The sequence below is a fragment of the Podarcis filfolensis genome (assembly GCF_964270895.1).
Source record: "Podarcis filfolensis genome assembly, chromosome: 6".
NCBI lineage: Eukaryota > Metazoa > Chordata > Lepidosauria > Squamata > Lacertidae > Podarcis > Podarcis filfolensis.
This window is the reverse complement of record NC_139609.1, coordinates 20,428,493-20,446,009: the sequence shown is the minus strand read 5'-3', so window position 1 is coordinate 20,446,009 and position 17,517 is coordinate 20,428,493. Positions and strand designations below refer to the sequence as shown.

Here is a 17,517-nt window from a genome sequence, read left to right as displayed (position 1 = left end):
AAATTGGAATATTCCTTAAACAACATGTGGGCGCCATCAAATAGAAGAGGATGCTTTCGCCCCAATATGGCTCCCTTTTATCACATACACAGCCCAACAAGACAACAACAAAAACCCACTGACAGTATGCGAAACAATCTGATTAACCTGACCCAACAATTCTGCCTGCCACGCAAACAAATCTCACTGCAGCCAACTAAAGTCAACGAACCATGCCTGGGCCCCCCACCCAACCTCTCTTACTACCAAGGAAATATAATAAACAAACAGAAAGAGAACCTACCCAAATGACGCTGACATAAAAACCCCAATACACACTAAATATAAAAATATAAGTTAACCACTCCCCCCCTTTTCTTCTTCCCCCAACCTTATTCTGTATACAACACCAATGTCTCACATCATATGTAACTGATATATGGGGGGAAAATTACAACCTAAGAAAAGAGGTAATGCACGTACTTTTGTGAACAAAGAAAATATTTAATAAAAAGTTTTTTTTAAACGGACAAAAAAATGAACAAACAAACATGTGGGCCCATTTAGACAGTATGTCAATGTCCAATCCTGCCAATAAAGAATATTTTCTTCCTTCAACCACTATATCTGTGCCAGTACCCAAAACAGTACCCAAAAATGGCTGTGGAACATGTCATGAACAAGCTAACAACAACTATGCTTCTTACTGATTGAAATGTTTTTGGAGAGATCTACCCGAACCTGCAGGTGAGGTTGATTTTGATACTTGGCAGTTGCAGATTCAATTAATAGAAAATCCTGAAATATAGAGAGGGCATATAGGGAAGCTAAACTACTTTGACATGACGTGTCCATGCAGCTGCTGGGAACTCTACAAAATAATGAAACCTTCAGAGCACTTGCATCAACGAAATACCATAAACTGAATTGACCATTGGAGGGAGGTAGCAGAAGGAAGAGGGTGTCTAAAAGACAAGACTGGTTTGGCGTTGATCAAAGAGGTTTATTAGAGTGTGCTGGGTTGAGATTTTTAATGCAATTCTGTCTGCAAGACTGTTTAAGTCCCCAAAACAAGAGCTTCCATGTCATGTTCACAGCTGCTGTACAGCACTCATTCTATGGGTACAAATAAATCAATAAATCAAAAAATTGTTCAGTAGCACCTTATAGACCAGCTAAGTTTGTTCTGGATATAAGCTTTCGTGTGCATGCACACATCTTCAGATACTGTATTTTTTCATTGATTTAAACTGCATCAGACCAACACGGCTACCTACCTGAATCTAGAATCTATGGGTACAAATACTGAAGATAAGGAGCGCCATATATATATATGTATGTATGTATGTGTGTATATATATGTATATATATATATAGAGAGAGAGAGAGAGAGAGGAAGTCAGCAGCTAAGTTCTACATCTTTTGTCAGTTAATGGAATTCAAGCCCAGAAACCAAAATGACGTGGAGGACTGAGAAACAGCTGCCTCCTTCACTAGCTCACCTTGAAAATCAAGAGCAGAACCATGGCAATTAACTTACTTGTGGGAAATAGAACTGCCTTCAGAGTCTCATCCTGCCCACTTTGTACTCAGGGTCTAAAAGGAATTCTTATTTATTTATTTAGCCAGCAAAATCGCACGGTGGTATTACAAAGCTCACTTTGAACTTGCCCTACTTGGAGTGAAGTTCTTGTCTCACCCCACTTTAAGTAGGAGGTTACACAACCTCATTCTCCTAATGGTTGAGTCTTTACCAAGTGTTACTTTTCTAGAAAAAGAGGTGCTCACCATGAACTTCTCCCTTGTTCTCTTAGAATGGCAATGGCACCCACCTAAGAGAAGCTGAGCTGAGCTCCAGCTGGAAAAAAAATGCCCTAGTCTTTACATGAACTCCTGGCCACAAGCTTTGAGTAAAATTAGAACAACCATCTTTGTTCCACATTTGTCTCTATCCATATATCATTATTCACTGCACAAATTAAAGATCTCTACCTAAACAGGAAGAGGCTTTAGGTCATCTCTTTATACTATAGGAATGGTCAAGACGCAAATCCAATACCAACAAACATTCATATACTGCTTTAGTGAGTATGAAGTGTCCCACGGAATGACAGTAAGCCTTGCAGCGGACGACAGCATTATCCCACCATAATTGCCTAAAGCCACCCAGTGAGATTGTACAAGAAGAAATTTGAACCCAGTATTTCCTGATTCAAAGTTTGGTTTTAACCCTATGTATGATATACAGTATGTGACTGACACAGCACCCGAAATCCTCTTCACCATCCACTTACTCATGCCAACCATTCCCTTGAAACATCAGCAACCGGGTCAGAAGCACCCTAGCTATTCCTCGGCAAGCGTTGTAGGGAAATGTAATTTGAGGAGGATGGCTGAGATTTCCTTTGCCGGCAGAAGAGGCACTTACGAAGTGCCAATCCGGAACATCATAAAACATGTTCCTACTCTGCTGCCAGATACACTGGCACGAACATTCAGGATAATGCAGGTCAGAATAAACTGAAAAATACACACATCCACCCACTCTGGCACACAGAATAATGAACACAGTACTATTTTTATCTTCCAAACTGCATGGCTTTACATAAAAATAAAATACAATTGCACTGGTGTTGTTTCTGCCTATTCTAATATTACAGCTATACTACCAGATTAATTAAAGTCAGTCATCGGTGACTACTTCTCCTAGGTTTCAGTCAAGCCTTCTCCCTGACTTGCCCATGCTTCTATACCATAGATTTTATTTTTATTCTGGAACATTCAATCATGTAAACCCTAAACTGCAGTCCGATGTGGTACAGCCTAATACAGGTTTTCTTTCTCATCTGCCATTTCTGAGAATTAAGCTTCTCTTTCAGGCAGATTCATTGTCTGAATTCAGATTCAAGACTAAACATGCAGTTTACAAGGAACCCCAGTGAGACTTGGGAGTCATATGCTTTCCTGGCAAGACTACAAAGGTGAACTGAAACTTTCTGTTTTTGATTAACTACAGTTTACTGTTTCACCTGAACCAAGAACCATGGTTAACCTTAACTATGTGTTGTTGAAACAAGCCAGCTTCACAGCCCATTGTTGGCTATTTAAGCAAACCAGAGCTATCTATCTATCTATCTATCTAGCTAGCTAGCTAAATAAATAAATAAATAAATAAATAAATAAATAAATAAATAAATAAATAAATAAATAATTATGTATACCCCGCCCATCTGGCTGGGTTTCCTCAGCCACTCTGGGTAGCTTCTAACAGAATATTAAAATACAATAGTCTATTAAACATTAAAAGCTTCCCTAAACAGGGCTGCCTTCAGATGTCTTCTAAAAGTCTGGTAGTTGTTTTTCTCTTTGACATCTGATGGGAGGGCGTTCCACAGGGCAGGTGCCACTACCGAGAAGGCCCTCTGCCTGGTTCCCTGTAACTTGGCTTCTCGCAGCAAGGGAACCACCAGAAGGCCCTTGGCACCGAGTCCAGAGTTGGGCAAAAAGATTCCTGCATTGCAGGGGGTTGGGCTAGATGACCCTCATGATCCCTTCCAATTCTACAATTCTAAGATTCTATGTTTTTCTTCGGATTTTAACACCAAATCAACTTAAAATGAAAAGGAGAACTTTCACTTGCCACTTTATCACCATACTGAAGGAGATGCGAGTTTTGAAGTTTTTAAAAAGAGATTCAGAATAATATTCATAGCCCCAATGAAGTTCGTTGAGATTTACTGTACAAACATAGCTTTGAAGAAAGAACAGGGATTGCTTATCTTCTACTATCAAATCAGAAAACCGCTACTTCCTTTACAGGGAGAAAAAACAGCTTGGCGAGTTAGAGCCAACAACAAGCAGGAAGATCAACAAAAATGTCAAAGCCTTTTTGAAACGTATGTCTCATCTTTCCTGCCCTGCCTTGCTACACTAATTAGATTTTCTAAATTATCCTGTGATTCTCTTTACCATACCATTTTGCTCCTTCACAAGAACTGAAAATATACTTTCTGTTACAGTATCTTTTAAATAGAAGCAGGTTTGAAGAGGTTTTAAACATGTGCTCTTGTTTATATGGCTATTTAAAAAAAAAACAGGACTCCTGACTCCCACTGAATTTAATTTTCTCTTCTGCAGAACGCATTCCAAAGTAATCCCATTTCTGTAGATTAAGTTGCTTGAATTCACAAAGATTTGACTCAGAATAAGTATTAATGAACTATAATGACTATTCACCCTGCTTCCAAAAAATTTAGATACGAAAATTAATTGGCTTAATACTACAGCAGCTTACTTTCACTAATACTTCTGAGGTAATAAAAAGAATTTGTACTTGCATCATATGAGAATCAAACTTTATTTCGGTCACAGAGCAGTGTAAGATAAAACATACGGATAAAATGAGCACATAAGACTTAAAACAGGTAAGGAATAAAAACTAGTAATTAAAAGGTGATTGTATCAAACATACTTAAAAAGACAGAAACAGGGACAAATAGGTAAAAGTGACTATAAGGGAGGGAGCGTGAAGGAGCCACAGGTCTTGCATTTTCGGCCTCATTTGTGGTGCAAACTGAACTGCCATCATGACAGCGCAGAATCTAGCAACTGAGTATGTCACATCTGGGTTTTCATCTTGAAGTAGCAGGGAGGTATAAAGTTGTTCTGTGCGACCTGGGAATTTATATAGTACAGGCAAGATGAACCTATATCTGTATAAGTATTGGCAGTGAAAAAAGACATATTCTGTTGTTTCTAGTTGCCCAGAGCCACATGGGCATTTTCTCTCCTTGTACAATGTCTTCCTAAAGCAGCCTTCCTGAATGGCTGAAGGGAGGGCCTGGCAGTGGACCAGAGTGAAAGCCCTTCACTGTTTTGGAATTTTAAGGTTGGTTATATATGGCATCTGGGAGGTGTCTTCTGGTTTCACTGATTAAAAATTTCGGGTACTTGGCTAGATCTGCTTGGCATTTGGTATCTTCCAGGTGCTGTTTGATGGTGTGTTTGTTTTTTGCTTGTTCATACTGTTGTAAATAAAAATATGCCCTTTTCCCTTATGGGGTATCCAAGAGCCCATATAGAGTCCTTATATAGGTTCCCTATTGGTAGGAGAAAGTAACAGAGGCCAACCAGAGAATATTGAGAAGCAAAGCAGCTAGTAAGCTTGATCTTTATTGATCTGTTGCAACAGGGTGCTCCCCTCACTCGGAGGAAAGGAGAACCCACAAAAATGCTGTGCAAGGGCTTATAAAGACTTTTGAAATTCCCATCCTCTAGATCAAGACCACCCCCAGAAACATTATGCATACATCACAGAAGGGGTGTAACCTAAGACCACCCCTCAGATACATCCCACCTACATCACAGAAATTTAAATGTTGTTTTTCTCTTGTCCTTGTTTATCTCCTGTCTGGCAGGTTACTTGATTGGATTTCCTTGGTAGCCTGGCCATTCTTCTGTAGTGATAAATAGTTCCTGGCCATGTCACAGGCTCACACCCTATTCAAACAAAGACATACTCTTAAGACAGGATTTGTGAAGGAAAAGACAATGGGGAGGCTTTTCCAGTTTGACCTCGCAGAGAAAACATTTGCTCAGTTTAGGAATCAAAATGGTTCCAGGTTGGCCTTCCTGTGTTGATCTATGTATGTGCGGTTATGAACATTACCATATATCTAAGACCATAAAATTCCTAACACAATACCCCATGTCAGGTAGGATTTGCAGGGTGAAGCCTAGAGTTATTACCGTATTTTTCGCCCTATAGGACGCACTTTTTCCCCTCCAAAAATGAAGGGGAAATGTGTGTGCGTCCTATGGGGCAAATGCAGGCTTTTGCTGAAGCCTGGAGAGCGAGACGGGTCGGTGTGCACTGACCCCTCTCCAGGCTTCAGGAAGCTATCCGCAAGCCGTGGGAGCCCGCAGGAGTTCCCCCGGGCTCCCCCGGCTTGCGCAGAGCTGCTTGCATCCCGAAGCCCCGGCACACTGAGCGGTTGCGGCGGGGCTTCGGGTAGCTCTGCGCAAGCCGCGGGATGGCTCCCCCGGCTTGCACAGCGCTGCCTCTTATCCCGACGCCCTGGCGCGCTGAGCAGTCGCGCCGGGGCTTCGGGTAGCTCTGCGCAAGCCATGGGATGGCTTCCCCCGGCTTGCGCAGCGCTGCCTCTTATCCCGAAGCCCCGGCACGCTCAGCAGTCGTGCCGGGGCTTCGGGTAGCTCTGCGCAAGCCGCGGGAGGGCTCCCCCGACTTGCGGAGAGCAGCCTGTTCTGGGGGCTGGGGTCGGGGGAAGCTCGGGCTTTCCCCGCCCCAGCCTCGCACCTTGGGGGGGGGAATAATTTTTTTTCTTTATTCCCCCCCCCAAAAAAAAACTAGGTGCGCCTTATGGGCTGGTGCGCCCTATGGGGCGAAAAATACGGTATGTTTATCACTAAACATTTCCGTGTCATTTGGAAACAGTTCTTAATAGTTAAGGGAGCAAGGCCACCAATGTACCATGGGCAAGGTTTGGGCCTTTTGCAAACCATGTTTTTGGTTTTCTGATAATGTAGTTCAAGTCTGCTCTCCTTGCAGTACGCTGCCAGTGTTTACATGCTTCTTTTAAGGCCTAAAGGAATTCTGGAGAGGTTTGCTGTGTCATCTGCGTAAAGCAGCACAGGGATATGCTTTCCTGCTGGTTTCGGAGGGTTGAAGTTCATATTGAGGTAGAGGGGTACCATATCATTTATATAGAGATTGAATAAAAATGGGGCCAATATGCACCCTAGCTTGATACCTTTCTTGGTTTCAATTGCATTAGATAGATGGCCCTGAGAGTTACATCGTATTTTTAACGAGGTCTCTTCATGTAGTGTGCGTATTAAGTATAGCAGGCGTCTGTCTAGTATGGAGGTCTCCCATAGCTTAATTCTGGATATAGAGTCCAAGGCTGCTCTGAAGTCAATTAAGGCCACATAGACTGAGACAGTGCTACTAGAGGAGTACTTTTCTATTAGGCATTGAAGAACAAAACATTAGTCGATAGTTGAGCGGGCTTCTCTGCAAATACACTTTCTAGTTCCAGCCAATCTTGGAATTTCTGTTGCAGATGTCTCACATACAGTTTACTTACTGTGTTAAGGAGATTGATTGGTCTACAGTTTGCGGGATCCTCTTTCTTGCCTTTTTTGTATATTGGGACAATGACTGAAAGTCCCCAGTCTTTGGGAATACATTGATAAGGATCAATACATGTGAAAAGTGAGGCTAGGCTAGGGGCCCAGAAATCCAGGTTGTTTTTAATTACCTGTGCTTTCCCCTGTTTCAGTTGAGCTACCAGGCTCTTGGGTGGCGCTGTGGTCTAAACCACTGAGCCTTGGGCTTGCTGATCGGAAGGTTGGCGGTTCAAATCCCCGCTATGGGGTGAGCTCCCGTTGCTCGGTCCCAGCTTCTGCCAACCTAGCAGTTCGAAAGCACATCAAAGTGCAAGTAGATAAATAGGTACCGCTCCGGCGGGAAGGTAAACGGCGTTTCCATGTGCTGCTCTGGTTTCGCCAGAAGTGGCTTAGTCATGCTAGCCACTTGACTTGGAAAAACTGTCTGTGGACAAACGTCAGCTCCCTCGGCCAGTAAAGCGATATGAGTGCCGCAACCTCAGAGTCATTCATGACTGGACTTAATGGTCAGGGGTCCTTTACCTCTTTACAAGGCTCTCGATCTATGTCCTTATTACAGGGCCCCACTTTGGGAGGTTTGCTATGTTTTGAGTAATTTGGCCTCTCCCACCATCCCACCTTGTAGAGTTCCTGAAAATGTGTCTCCCATAACCTTGGCGGGAATATAACATTCTGTCATTGGCAATCTGTTAGTTTGGGAGAGTCTTATGCATCATATAGATTAACAAAAGCACAAAGGTAATCAAATCACAAGTGACTACAGATTTGCACTAAAAATAAACTTATTTTGGGGGGTAATCTTAAAAGAAAAGATGAGAATGCTAGTTTATACAGAAGAATACTCTGTCCAAATTACTTAATGACCTTCATTTCTTCCTAGTGCAGGCTTCATACTGTATAGGAATATTAGGCATAAAAACATTTCTACTGTAGCTTTCTTTCAACAATGAATTTTGAATTAAAAAAACACACATTCATGTTATGTCGCTCATTCATAAATTTGGAGCTGTGAATTAGGTTTGTACAGCTAAGTTTGTCCAGTTGAGTTAAGCATAACAACATTTGGGAAACGGTAAGTCTGCTCTGATCTTAGTATAAGTTGATGGAGTGAATACCTAACCACTGCAGCTCAGAAACCATGTGAATCCGAATCCTTACAGCAGACAGCACTCCTAAGGGATAACTAGATGTGATGGTACAGCTGTGTGTACTCATCTATCACACTCATGTAAAAAGCAGAGGCTGGGGAAAACTGTGAGGAACATTTTGGCACTTTGTAAGGATTCCAAGCACCTTAGCAGTAGACAAGGCCCAGCCTTCTTCCTAATGGTTCAGGAAGAAGATCACTCCTACAATCACACTGAACTGGGGGAGCACAACAAAACAACACAACACTCCAACCTTACTCTTGAGCTTGGAGCTGCAAAGGAAATAAAGGATCACTTCCACATTTTCAGTGCTTCTGAGGCCTTTTGAGTTTATCCCAAACACAGGAAAACTACTGTGAAACACCTCCACCCTTTCCTCAGCTTCAAGCTGAAAAAGAGAGCTGGGGGTTGTTGTGGTGCATTTCCAAGTGCACAGAGTGCTTCGTTGGAGATGATAACCCATTCCTTCTCCAGCTTCTGGGTTGAGGTTCACCACGCTCACCAGAGGGAGGGGTGGGGACATTTACCCTGGCAAACCTGGATAGAAGATTTGCAGATCTCTGGTAAATTGATTTGGTATGGAGAAATGCTTCCTTTGGTCCGTCCTGTACCTCCTGCCTATCAATTTAATTAGATGACCAACCATGTCCTGGTCCTTTAGGAGAGACATGTTTCTCTCTCTTCTCATTCACTCCCTCACCCACAGCTTTCTTCTTTCTAGCGTCTCAACATCTTTTAGACTTTCATTGCACAAAAGATGCTTTGAGTCTTGATCACTTAGTTTTCCTTTCCTTTGTTAGCTCTACAGTATCGTATTTTTTAAAACTGAGGGATACTTCAGAAGTAGACTGCAATCTGGCATTAAGAAAATAATTTGAAGCTCCAGTGGACATGCCTCAAACAGCTTCTGGAGATACAGATAAAAAGAGGACATCTTGGGTCGTGAAAATGAACAGTGTACACTTAGGAATTCTAGCTAACCTATTTCCACTTGCATAAGTACCATGGATGTGAACCGCGGGTTTTACCTTTAAGCAGCATAAAACAAGCAAGCAAACAAACAAACAAACAAACAAAGCATGTAGCAGTTGTGAACAAGAAGCATGGGGCTCCCACCTCAAGTTTACAATAAGCCAGTAACTAGGAACCCGATACTAAATTTGGTAAATTAATGTTCTGCTTGCTTCTCTGCTATCCCAAAGGGCTATGAAGTCAGACAGTAAAGCTAATGAGCAGTTTTAACTAGCTATTTGTGCACATACTGGCTTGCCATAAGTATAACGTTGGTAAGATTATCAACTGAAGTTAGTAGGAATGACTTTAAGATGGAGGAGAGATAGCATCAGGAAGTAATTTATGTTCCACTTTCAGAAAGCATTTACCACAAAGAGGCTGAAGTCTTGATTATAGAAACACAGCCCAGTTTTATGTCGCTCTGAAGATTCTGCGGTAGAAGCAAAGGTTCCCCCTGGGAGCAGCCTATACTACACAAAGCAGGCAAAGTTGGACAGCTCTGCTGCTTATTTCTTTAGGCACAGGCAACTAAGATGAGACACAGGCAACTCCACCTCTGTTCTGTCCTTACCTCACTAGTAAGTGGCACTCCTGAAGCATTGGTGCCCAAGTGCAAGATACAATACAGATCTCTGGATCTCTGCCCCAAGTTACTGGCAAGAAAAATGAAGGTTTAAGAAAGATCCCTTGCTTCTCAATTTAACCAATAATTAAAATCCTTTGATGCTACTAAATATACAAAGAGCAGTACTCAGCAGAACCATAAAGCAGTACGATATGATCCTAAAAATACAACAATCAATTTCTAAAAGCTACAGCAGACATAATACAACCAACACTATAACAAACAACAACAAACTTTAACAGCAGCAAGACTAATAATAATAATTGTACTTATTATTCTTATTCTTATTTATATGCAGCCCATCTGACTGGCATTAAACTTGGCAACCATAAAACTAAGTGTTGCATATTAATAGCCTGTCAAAATATGACTCTGAGTTTTGATGGAAGAAACACAAGAGGAAGCCTCATGAAGTTCAATCAAGGGAGTATCCAGGGTTGCACCACCACAAAAAGGTCCAATTTCTTGTGCTCACTCAATAAGGTTCCACGATGACACTGATAGCAAAGCCTCTCAATTTACCCTTGATTCCATGGCAGATCTACTATATGGGAGCGAGTGGTCCCAAGCGAAACCTTGCCCTAAGCATTGAAGGCAAATAGGTGGGGAAAGAGCTCACATGGTCTTTGCCAGAATGGGCTGCTTCAGTCAGCAGGTGGGGAATGGGGTGGGGAACACATTTTATTTAAAGAAATAAATCTACAAAGTCCACAGCTCTATTTATACAAGTTCTCCAAGAAGAGGGCAGCTAAAAGTAAAAACAAAATTTAAACAATAAAATTGTAGCTGATGAATAGCTACAAACCATCCTAATCATTCAGCAAATAGATAAAGCATTAATTTCCAGAATATTTATAGATGGAAGCAAAAGGAAAAGTGGGGGTCTTAGCTGTCCATGTTTTTTTCTCCTAGATTTTTTAATAAAAAACAAATAAATTTTTATTGATTTTTAGACAAACATAAATACAGTAACCATTAAACACTTATCCAGCAGTACAGCTAATGGTGTTTGTTTTATCCATTGACCCTAGACATACACTTACACATTCAACATTCAAACATATGGCCCTTTAGATGTTGTTGGACCCCTCCAGCTCCCATCACCACATCCACTTTTTGCAAAGGGAGCCCTATCATACCACCTTATAGTAGTCTGGTTCAGAAGAGGTATGTGGGAGGCATCTTTTCCAGAAAGAGGAAGAGCTGCTTTATCATCTACAACTGAGAAGACGCACACCTACAAATCCAGGAGGATGCCCAGGAGGAAGCCTTTCCAGCCTGCAAACCTGCTGCTTACTTGAGTGCAACACACACCTTTCCAGTTGAAATTGGTTTTGCGTGGGGTTTCAATTTATTTACCTTACTCAGCTGACTACTAACCTCAGGCAGTTGTTCAAGGACAGGACTGCCACTGCTGGTTCATATGGAAATGAAATATATATTTAGCTTTGAAAAGCCCTCAAGGAATTCCGGGAGGGGGGGGGAGACAACAGAACCACCCTAAGTACACATAGGGACAAACATTTTTATTTATTTTTTGGCTTGTACTTAAAGTGCACAAATTCTGTAAGTACATAGCTTTTTTATTATGGTATCCCCCAGTGGGCAACATCAACATAGTTAACTTGCAGAAGGATGGGAGGCAAGGTAGTGATAGAACAAAGAAGAATAAAGCTATAGGATAGTCTAGTTTAGTTGCTGAATCGATGTAACAGAAACAGGCAAATTTCTGCAAAGGCAGTGGCACACCAGAGATCAACAAAGTCAGACTGATATCCAGGAATAATCTACAAGACGGATGTAGAAGAAAAAGCTCCCAAATAAACAAGTACAAATCATCATCAAGGATGTACAACCCATCCTGGACAATGGAACTTCCCTCTTACAGGTCTTGGGGTGGTAGGTCAGTCCTTGCTTACAGACACCCATCTAACCTAAAACAGCTACCCACCAGCAACAATAGGCCACAGAAAAGAGGCACAAACACAAGCATCAGACCCTGCAATATATCCAAACACCAATTTTCTCCCCAAATCTATCTCCTCAGCAATGCTATTATAGATCCTAATAATGTTAACGACAATATCAATGATTTATTCATCTGCTCTATTTCCCACTGTTACATGCTACTATCTGCTGGCAAATGAGACAAACAGCCCAGTCCCTACATAAAATACAAATCTCACAACAGAAATGGCAATATTCAGAAAACAGCATCCCAAGAGACACTGCCACAGATCTTAAGGTGGCTTTTCTCAAACAGTGGATCTTCTAAGGAAAGCTGCTGAACTGCAATTTATCAAACAATTTAATTCTATCAACTGTGACTTGAATTAGGTTAAACGTTTTTTATCACACTGCATGCGTTAATTAGGATTTTTGTGCCATCACTTACACATTCTTTGTGAATGGTCATGAGTAAAATAGGTCATGTACCGGTACTTCCTGCATTTAACTTCCCTCTGTTTACAATTGTCTCCACAGCCGTATATATTTATATAGGTCACTTCTGGGCAACTCACAGAAATAATTCATGGTTCTGATGAGTGGAATTCTAAGTGTATGGATTCTGCACCTAGCACCATTGGTAGGTTCCAATAAAAACAAAGCAGATTCTCCAAAACTGTCATCTGCCCAACTCTATTTTAGACCAATAACGATATTCATTTCCAGACTATCGCCCAATTACTTGTAGTGCTGAATGATTTTTAAATAAGATACATTAAAATCCTGATTTGAAGTGACAAGCAGAAAGCCGATCTGCTGAAAGGGAGCCTATTAAAAAAAAAAAAAGGATACAAGACCACCCAAGCGCTTACAAGCGTGATGACTTTTCTAGCCTTTTGGAACAAAATCAGACATGACATCAGGAGGTGCATACTTTTCGCTGTGGGGCAAATTCTAGCTTTGAGGAAAGGACAACTTAAAGCTCAAGTGGCACAGGAGCAAAGTAATTGCAAGCATCATGTCACCTTGCTACTAGTGCTACATGGTTAGATGATGATGACAAGGTAAGAGATGCATCTCAATAAAAGACAAAGTTAAGAATTCTACCTCCTGCCTCACTCAAGATAGGCCAATATCACACACATACTTGTGCAGCTATCACAGCGCTGCCAATCTGGGCCCTATGAGTAACATTCATATTGGCATGGTCTTTGCCTATAGAGTAGTAAATAAAATAAAAAATGGTTCTGAAAACATGATTTACTACACTGTTTGCTTTTAGTGTGATAAGGTAGTAAAGTTTACAGTTAGGCTGCAATGAGGTGGTGAGATTTGCCTGTCAACCATGCATTTGTCTCCATGACAGTTGTCCAACAAAATACATTACTCTGCTCATTAACTGTTTGCCTTGAGGTGTTCTTCCAGGAACCGTATCCATCCAAACACCAAGATGCTCCACAATAAATTCTACTGTAGTGCATAGCTTTGCCTTCTTTAGGCACTTAATAAAAATTGTATAATTTTACTAGAAGCGATGCATGGAGCAATAAGCTAGGTGCTTGTTGGCACTTCATCTAATCCAAGAGTTGACCTCTAATTGCTTCCACATGTTACATAACAAAAAAGGTTACTTGGGTTGTTATAAATATTCATAGCATTGATATTTTATTTAGCATTTCATAATTAACCTATTATACATGGAGATACTTTTCTTATATATATTTCTAACCATAAATATTACTATTTATTATAATTTTAAAGTAGATTAAAAACAAAAGAGAATACGCTTTTAAAATGTACCACAGAATCTGTGCAATACATCAACATAAAAGGCAAATCAATGTGGAAAAAAAGTTTCTTGATGGTACAAAGTTTGAATTCCACACCTTTGCTGAATGTAGATTGCAAGTTGTGACGTCCCCAAGTTGTAAAGATGTATTGCAGTGTGTCTACCAAACATGGGGGTAGATATTTACATTTTAGTGAAAGGAGTATTTGACTTGGATCCAAGATGTTCTAAGTTAAGGCAAAGCAAGTAATTTGTCAGGCCCTAACAGTGCATGTCCAACTTAAACTGCTTTACACCAGACACACATTCATTTTGAAGGAGCCAGGTTGAAAATACACCTCTGGAACTCATCTTTAGAACCTTTTCTAACACACGGTAATGCAAGTATTTCTTTAAAAACCGACAATAAAATCTTATGCAAAAAGCCATTGATTGTCAATTAAAACCAATCTAACATTATGTTGGGACAGAGCCAGTAAACCAACTTACTCTGCTGAATTACAGCAATCAACAGGTACTACTGAAATGTATCAGAGCCACAAGATCCCTGAATGAATACTGCATTTTTCCTCAGTGGAGTATTCAAAATAATTAACTAACAAAAAAGTAACTAAACTTTATTTGCTTTACAGAAATGACAGTGTTCAAAAAATACTAGATTGTGGGTTGCTAGTGAAGTCTAATTGCAATTTATACAATCAGACACGTAGTTGAACAAATGTAACTTTTTTTACTATAAATAACCTTTCAAAGGGTTAATAAAGTGAGGCTTTTTCAAGTTGTCAGTGCCAATTAACCTAGAATTGTGAAAGAAGAAATGGGCTGCAGCTGTAAGAAGCAATGCTAACTCCTGGGTCAAAATGTTGGACAAGACAGATAAGCTCCAAAGACTAATTTTTGTAGGCCTGCTACAATTCTACTCATGAAACCACACTTCATATATAAAACTATCATTACTTTTGTATTTGTAGTCTTGTAATACAATGTCTGCTTTCAAAAACAAATAGCCTTTTCACTCTTCAAAAATGGGTGAGGAACCTCTGGTTTATGGGCTAAGCTTAGCCTGCCAGGGGGGTTCCCTTCGGCTCATGATGCCATTTCTCCCCAAGCCATGCCTACCTGTCACTCAGCTGACATAACTGGGTGATGTCAGCTGATAGGCAGGCGAGGGAGGAGTTCAATCATGCTGACTGCTGGTGAAGCAGAACCCTGCAGAGAGCAAAACTGAAGTGTCCACTAATCAGCTGGTGAGCAGAGTTCAATCCTACCAGGTCCTGCTTCATTTGTGGGGAACACAATAGCAAAGAAGACCCCTTTCCCCATACTGCAAGTCAACTCAGACAGGTGTGTGGGACATCATGATGACATCATCTCAACCCCTGACTGAAAGGCAAATGGATCTTTTGTGGCATATGCGTTTGCAGGCTGATGCTGGAGCATACGGTTGCAGCCAATGATCAGACTGAGTGACCACGTTCGCCCGTCACAATAAGCAGCCTGAGTTGCTGTCTTATTGTGGTTCACTGTGCACAAATAACGTACTTGTGCATGTGGCCCAGCCATTTCCACTTCTTTCATAAGCGCAAGCAAGAGAAGCAAATCAGAAAACTACAATAAAGACAGGCTTCCTATTACATCCAAACTCGGGATCACAGTTTCTTGCTTCACAAGAAGCCAGGATTTCTAAGCCAACAACAAACCATGACTTAAGGCTGGCGAACAGTTATGGCTTTTACAAAGCAACAAAGTTTAAAAAGGGTACAAGCCAATACTTAATTTAAATCTGCACCCTTAATATATATAGATTAATGTGCCCAATAAAACTTTTAAGAAGAATACATATAAAACCTGCAGGTCTTACATCCAGTATTTGGACATTAATAGAAAATTGAACTTATTTGCGGCTTCCTGGTTTTTCTTCTCCATGTAGCAGGGGAGGAGTGAAGAGGGAGTGATTGGGAAGTGCGCAGCAGCATGCTCCTTATGCGCAATAAACCATAAAAAGCCAGTAAATCTAAACAAAGGCACCGTGTAAGTTCCTCTCGTCCCACTAGGGGAATCAAATAAGCTGTGCATCTTTACAGGCAGACAACCCATTTTAGGTATCAAAAATAAGCCAGTGAACTTTTCCATCCCTAAGAAAAAGTGGAGGTTAATGGGTCTTCAGGTTACCCAACTGATAGAATGGGTCAAGAACAAACATATGCAGTACTACTGAAACACAAACCACTTCACCATTCCAATTCAAGGATCAAGGAAAGGATTAATTGAATAAAGCCACTTGAAACAATCAAAACAATGGCAGACACTATACAAACAGGACATTTACACACTGATAATTGTTTCTCTCAGCAGGAAGCAAAAATGTCTATAAAGCAAATTATGGCTTTCTCTGTGAAGAGGAGTAAAAAAATCAATTTGAAATAAAGGATGTTCTTACTGTCTTTGCTGTGTACACTGTTCTTCAACATTCTACTTAGGTACAAAGAGGATATTATTTCACTCTTTCATATTGTATGCCTTATTCCCAACTTTCTGTTCCATCTTCAAGTTAATGTGGAAGGCTTACTTGAACCTATTTGATTGATTAAGATTACTTATATGCCACTTTTCCAGCATCAGCTGTGCCCAAAGTGGCTTACAACAAACATTCAAAACATCATATAATAATTATATGAAATAGAGAGCATGTCAATAAATTAAAAAATGGCAAAATAAACAATTTAGCATGCATAGAATAAATCCAACATTACTAATAAACAAAAAATATAGGTTTAAGTATATAAATACAAAGCAGAACAAGAGCTAATTGACAATTAAGTTTCTGGTACTGTTCTTCCTGCACTCCCAGAAGCCTGGCTTAAATAAGAGTTTCGAAGGGAGGAGTTCTCTTACCAGGCTAAATAGCGTACAGCTATCTTCCATATTCTTACTCTAGAGGAGGCTGGCAGCAGCAAAAGGCAAATGCTGGAGAACATAATGATGGTCAGCCGCTTCCCCAACCTCCTGGAAGTGCCAACTGCTGGTACAGTTCTTACTGCACTTCAAAACACCTAAGCAGCACAGTTCAGAGGGAACGGGTCATATCACCAGGAAAGATGACTTACAACAGGCTCCCATATCCCAATTTCAACTGCTGCAATCTAACATACTTCAGTGTCCCATACTTATTCCACAGGGAGTTGCTGTAGTTAGATCAGTGCAATAAGCTAGCACCTTAGCAGAGTTAAAGATAAAAGATTGCCTTGCTTGTGTTCCCCCCACCCATAACAATAAATTGCATATCCCCATGTTGAAAATAAATTATTCTTTAATTATTCCTGATCCTATATGCATGTCTGCTTGGAAATGCTCTCAGTGAATTCAGTAGGACTTACTGCCCAGAATGAGCCTTAGGGCTCATCCACACATCTTCTCTGTACTTGATTACTGTACTCTTGGTGACTAGCAACTGAAAATGCAGGAATGCCGTTTCACTTGTTTACCAGACAAGAATGATTTCAACATTACCACAATGTGTTAATTAAGATGTTTTCATGATTGTACCTGCAGAACTGAATCTTAAGAGGAGTGGGGGAAGAAGAAAGTTACACCATTTCAGAAACTTCCCATAGTTAGTTGTCTACAAATTTCCAATAAATCAGCATTTTCTTACACAAACCCATAATAATTAGAGAGTGGGGGAGGGAATATGTTTGCAAATGACTGAGAAAGATAGTCTGCAGCTTCCACAACTGAAAAAAAACAAAACACTTATTTGATGGCCTATGATAGGACTTGCTATGGTTTGGTTCATTTCCGTGATGTCTGGGTAGCCACCTGAGGCACCCCAAAGGCCTTTTGTCATGTCACACACTGCCAGTTTC

General features: G+C 40.7%; 2 protein-coding genes across 4 annotated transcripts in view; one reads left to right on the top strand and one right to left on the bottom strand.

The window, feature by feature from the left end:
- Positions 1-17,517, bottom strand: part of CAMSAP2 (calmodulin regulated spectrin associated protein family member 2) — a 188,232-nt gene that overhangs the window by 58,373 nt on the left and 112,342 nt on the right. The gene's annotated exons all lie outside the window — the stretch shown is intronic.
- Positions 1-17,517, top strand: part of DDX59 (DEAD-box helicase 59) — a 114,291-nt gene that overhangs the window by 64,444 nt on the left and 32,330 nt on the right. The window lies entirely within an intron of this gene.